Source organism: Amblyomma mixtum, chromosome 8 (assembly GCF_055824585.1).
Source record: "Amblyomma mixtum isolate Tamu chromosome 8, ASM5582458v1, whole genome shotgun sequence".
Lineage (NCBI taxonomy): Eukaryota > Metazoa > Arthropoda > Arachnida > Ixodida > Ixodidae > Amblyomma > Amblyomma mixtum.
Genome location: NC_143019.1, coordinates 109,020,724 through 109,026,755, shown reverse-complemented (window position 1 = coordinate 109,026,755; position 6,032 = coordinate 109,020,724). Strand labels below are relative to the sequence as shown.

Sequence of the window (6,032 nt, the reverse complement as noted above, 5' to 3'; positions counted from 1 at the left end):
CATCTTTCGTTTTGACATCGTCTATTCATCGCTCCGTCGACTGTTAAAGGAAGAAATATTTTTTTTCTGAGCTATATGGTGACATTAATGAAGTCGAACATACTCAGGGTCACTAGTTCCACACATGAGCACTTATAAACAGTCATGAAGATCCAAATTTATTCTGCGACGTTTTCTGTACTCATGTTGCCCAGTTTTGCGGCACCACAAACACCCAGACTGCCTTCCATTGGTCTGACGTGAATCATGGAAGGCTCTGTGAGCGTCACATCTTTCGCTATTTAGTGAATGTTTAGTGTATAGAAAGTTCCCTTAGAAAACTGTCGGGCCGCAGTTTTGGGGCAGCAGTTCACCCAAGCAATTGCACAGAACCTACATAAGTGATTTGACGCCATATATCCAACTATGTGCTATACGGGACGTGGTTTATAGTACGGTGGAATAGCAGTCCATGTCGTGTACCAGAACAGAAGCTCGTTAGGGACCATCTTTACTGGAGAAAACAAAAAGGCAATGTGGAGGGAAGATGATTGGCCTTCAAGTCTGGACGACCTAACGCCACTAGATTTCTGTTCATATCAGAAAGAAGCATGTTGAATAGATCCTGGAAACTAGCTGACCTCTACACAAGAATAACTGCCCTGCGCGGGAAAGTCCTACTGCAGTGGATTGCAGCTGATGAAGGAAGGATTCGTGGCATGTATTGGTGGTGAAAGGCCAGAAATACGATTAGTATGTGCAGGTCGACCGGGAATTTCAAAAAGCCCGTTTGAACATTAGGGCTATGTGTAACATTTTTGGCGAGAGCTGAATGTATAGCGAGTAGCTTTCAAAGTCAGCTTTCCTTCGATATAATGAGCACGTTCTGCGGGAATCAACCGCTGTCTCAGTTGCAGACCCCGGGGTAGAAGATTATATGAAAAGTGATGAATGAAGAGCGCGTTTGTTGCTCAGCTCTGCAGCGATTGTGCAAGTCGAGCCAATTCTTCGCCTGTCCGCATCCGCGTAGTCGTGACGAAGCACAAGTCATGACTACGCCAGACTGCTATTCGTTAGTGTAAGCAAAAAAGCAGGCCAGTTTTCAGAGTCCACTTTTGGAATTAGGTGGCAGAAACTAAAAGATCAAGCAGACATTTAGCTTACCACGCACACTATTATCGTAGCCGTCAAACAAGAAATGGCAGCCGGACCGCTTCTACGCCTATCGCTACTGTAAAGAACAGTGCCAAAACACTAACTAATGCTTTGGTTTATTGGGGTTCAACGTCCCGAAGCAACTCAGTCTATGAGGGACGCCGTAGTGAAGGGCTCCGGAAATTTCGGCCACCTGGGGTTCTTTAACATGCACTGACATCGCACAGTACACGCGCCTCTAGAATGTCGCTTTCATTGGAATTCGGCCGCCACGGCCAGGACCGAACCCGCGTCTTTCGGGTCAGCAGCCGAGCGCCGTAACCACTGGGCCACCGCGGGGGACTCTAAACTAATGGTGCGGAACCCCTAGCTTCACTTCATCCATTGAACAGAGTAGAGGTGAAATGGCGCTTTTTTGTTTTTTAACTATTTTCATATTTTTTTTAAGAAAGAAAGGGCTCTACCAAATACAAACACGTGCTTTTTAGCCAGTCCCTTTAATGGCGACAGCGGATTTCCGAGTTGGCTGGAAAGAGAAAAATTACCGGAACTCGTACGCCAACCGAGGGTCAAAAACCAGAGCTGGTCAGGATGTTTTAGCAGGGATAGCTCCGTCGCCTTTCCGGCCTACAGCTTGAATTCGCTTCAGACCTTAGGCGCCGATGGAAGATATTCGCATGTTTTACTTCTCCGCAGTCACTATCACCAGAGTGAGGGCATAAAAAAAAGGAAGGCACAGAGCCAAACTCAATCTAGGTGGACACCTCACCAGTGCCATGATTCAAAGGGTGAGAGAGATGAATTGGTAGAAGAAAGTGCAGGTACTGGGGCGGTCAGTATGACCTGCAATGCACCAGATATTGTACGAGCTCACTTCTGTAGCCAGTGGCAATCAAATCAGTGCTGGAAATTTCTCCATCTGGAAGTCAAACACTGAAAGTTTGTGCAACATGCGGGTTCTGTGTGACGCACATTTTGTTGTATAAAGTGTAAACATAATTTGGTTGAATTCTGTCGTGTCGCAAGTCATATTGAGACATACCCACCCATGACCTAACGGGAACATGAATGAGTCTAAAATCGCGTCATTCCACAGCGCAGTTTCAACGTAGCCTTCATATCGGCTCCTCGCCTTACACAGCGACCACCGTTAGTACCACAGTAACCGCAGCGCGGGCCGGAAAGAAAAGGTCACGTGGAAACAGCGCCAGAGAGTGATGCAATTTGATGGACGTCGCAGAGCGCTCTCCGCAGGCGCGCGAATACCTCCAGGCAGGCGAGCGACAGCAACCGCGAATTCGAAATTCTAGTAACTGATATTGCTATTGCCAGCAGCCAGCTAGGAATTTATAATTGTAAATAGGTGCCTGACTCTAATAATTAAAAAGTTAACCAGCTTATTAGTTAACAGGGAAGAAAATTCACCTTCTTGACATACTTTAACAAAACTTCTGATTGGGCTAGATGGTGCATAGCTTATTTTGAAACGAAATCAAGCGCACAACAACACGCACACAAGAGCCTGTCCTGTGTCGTTCCTCTCTTGTGTGCGTGTTGTTGTGCGCTTGATTTCGTTTCAAAATATTCTTGACATACGTTAATCAAAAAATGCAGGAGCTAACTTCGAATCGTGGGCACACGAAAACCGCAGGATACCACCTTGTGTTTTTTTTTGTTTTCTTTTGTCCATGTTTCAAACTTACCACCTGTATCTTTACCAGACAAAATCATTCACTGATTTTATGGTGTCCACCAGCTCGGTTACTAACATGACGCAAAAGTCTAGTTCTTAACTCCTCAAAGCGATTCTAAAAATTAGTGGCGGACTTCCCTTATACACTGGTGCATATCCGGAAAGGTGTCAGGCAGGCAGACACGATCTCGCCAATGCTCTTCACTGCCTGCTTACAGGAGGTATTCCGGGGACTGGAATGGGAACAGTTGGGGATAAGAGTTAATGGAGAATACCTGAGTAATTTGCGATTCGCTGATGACATTGCCTTGCTAAGCTACTCAGGACAAGAACTGCAAAGCATGATCAATCAGTTAGACAGGCAGAGCAGAACGGTGGGGCTAAGAATTAACATGCATAAAACCAAAGTAATGTTCAACAGCCTAGCAAGGGAACAGCAGTTCGCCATTGGTAGCGAGGTACTGGAAGTAGTAAGAGAATATGTCTACTTAGGGCAGGTAGTGACCGCAGATCCGGATCATGAGAGGGAAATAACTAGAAGAATAAGAATGGGGTGGAGCGCATATGGCAGGTTCTCTCAGATCTTGAATGGTAGCTTACCAATATCCCTGAAGAGAAAGGTACACAACAGCTGTATCCTACCGGTACTCACCTATGGGGCAGAAACGTGGAGGCTAACAAAGAGGGTTCAGCTTAAGTTAAAAACAACGCAGCGAGCTATGGAAAGGAAAATGATAGGTGTAACGTTAAGAGATCGAAAGCGGGCGGAGTGGGTGAGGGAACAAACGCAGGTTAATGACATCTTAGTTGAAATCAAGAGGAAGAAATGGGCTTGGGCAGGGCATGTAATGCGAAGGCAAGATAACCGCTGGTCCTTAAGGGTAACGGAGTGGATTCCAAGAGAAAGCAAACGTAGCAGGGGACGGCAGAAAGTTAGGTTGGCGGATGAGATTAAGAAGTTTGCGGGGATACAGTGGCGGCAACTGACAAAGGACAGGGTTAATTGAAGAGACATGGGAGAGGCCTTTGCCCTGCAGTGGGTGTAGTCAGGCTAATGATGATGATGATGATGATGATGATGATGATGATATCCGCCCTAGCAAAGTCCTGTCGGTTTCCTTCGAGGCCGATTGGTATTTCCTATCATCCTCATGGCACATCAACGTCATTACAATGAACCGGAGCAGCAGTAAAGAAAGGATGATTATGCTTGGTAGCTAGTAGCGCAAGAAAAGACTTACGCTTGTGGTGCATTACCCTTCGTCTTGCGCTATTACCTACCATGCATTTCAACCAACTCGCCCAACTTTCTGGTGTAATCAATGATAACGGTAACATTAAAGTTTAACGTATTTGGTCACCTTTCATCTTCCAGAGAGAAGAAGGAAAACAAAGCAGAAGAAAGAGAAGGATAAAAAAAACACACGGGCTCGTCCGGGATTTGAACCCGGGACCTCTCGCACCCTAAGCGAGAATCATACCCCTAGACCAACGAGCCAGGTTAGGACAGCAGCGTCAGCTGCTAAATTTGATCATTGTGGAGCCCAGCTAAGAGTGCGAGGACGGGGCCTATGGAGCCCTTCACGTCTGATAGAGGTTGCCTCCAGCCTTTAAATGTTGTTCGCCGTCTCCACCTTCTGTACTCATTTCTATTATTTTGCTGCGACAAGTAAGAGAGCTGGCACGGGTTCATCTATAATTAAGGAATTCAGTGTTTTTCAGTTTGAGGATGAATGTTGTTTCAAATTAAACGAAAGCAAAGTAAGAGAACAAAAATTGAAGTGTCTGAGATCTATTGCATGAATCTTTTGGATACTTATTGTTGTTTATATATGATAATGCGACATTATGACACTATGCAATTCTATCGTTGATTTCCCGCTTTCTGTTATCACTGAATGCTGCCATACTTCTGTAAATGGATGTGACTGATTCAAATCATGATGATTTATTTTTTCCACTTGCACATTTCACGTAGCGCTGATAATCAGTCTAGAGCTGGCTCTTTCTGGTATGCCTCCTACTGCTGCCGCAGCACTGTGCTTCAGTGAGTTAAGGCAGCTTCCCACGAAACACAAAACGTCTTACAAACGTCTCGGAACAGCTCCGAATGACTATAAACGTCTCGCGCTAAATTCAAACGTCTCATAAATGTCGACAACAAGACGTTTCCTCTGTGACATCTCTTAAAGATCTGCAGTCAGACGTTTGCTGTGAAACCTCTCTCAAACATCCGTAGTTAGATGTTTTCTGCAATTGTTTCTAACACGTGGAGCTTAAGACCACGTCAAGGAGACGCGCCTAGCGATGAGCTGAGAGTTGCCGCCGTGGATTAAACATGTTGTAAATCACGGCACATAAATTAGATGGTTCTCTGTTACTCCGGTGTTCCTGCCTGACGTTTCGAAGAGCACAAGCGCCGGTGCGAAGACCGCTCTTCGTACTCAAACACTGAAAGCGCGTTTTCTCCTACGGAGCCCGAATCACGTTCCATATACAGTGCAGCTAGTCCGCCACTCGTAAGGCTGGATTTAGGTAACATATAATGGCCCTGAAAGCCGACGGTAGTTACGCGAGCGAAAAAATTTGCGTCATGTTGCGAACGCCTCGGCTAGCCAGCGGCAGCACGCGGCTTGACTGGCGCAGCGTACGCTGTCATTGCCGCCTTCACTCGGCTTACCGCCACCTTCGCCAAGCCCGCTCGAACGCTCTCTCTCCATGGCCTCCGTGATTACCTGATCGCGCTCGCGCACGGGTGATCTCAGAGCCATAATCTTTCTCGCGTCAGGCCGCAGCTTGCTGCTTGGTTTCGCTCAGTACGGTGGCGATCCAGTCTACAATCTGTCAACGTCATTTTAACCGTTTTAAGCGGAAATAAATTTTGATACAAGCTGTAAGGGCTTAGTTTATGATGAAATTTTCAAATCCTGTTTGTTTTTTTGATTCTCTATTGATTTGTTTATTTTAAGTTTAGAAATTTAGTACTTCATTTGGCCTTTTGGCGTTGCAGTCGCTAGCGGTTGCTAGTTACGCGTGCCAACGAATGCTGCAACGTACGTCTCCCTGCGCTCTTTATTCCGCGCTGTTTGGCACTTCACGCCACTGCTTTTTGCAGTTTCCCCTTTTCCCTCGATATCGTATACTACCAGCGTTGCACTGAGATGTGAACGCCGTTTTCCGCAGGAGTAAGTAACCTTCCATTTCT

General features: G+C 46.1%; 1 non-coding gene across 1 annotated transcript; it reads right to left on the bottom strand.

Moving 5' to 3' along the window:
- Positions 1-4,253: 4,253 nt before the first annotated feature.
- Positions 4,254-4,325, bottom strand: TRNAP-AGG (transfer RNA proline (anticodon AGG)). The gene has a single exon. It is a non-coding gene; the product is annotated as a tRNA-Pro (tRNA).
- Between the last annotated feature and the right edge of the window lie 1,707 nt (positions 4,326-6,032).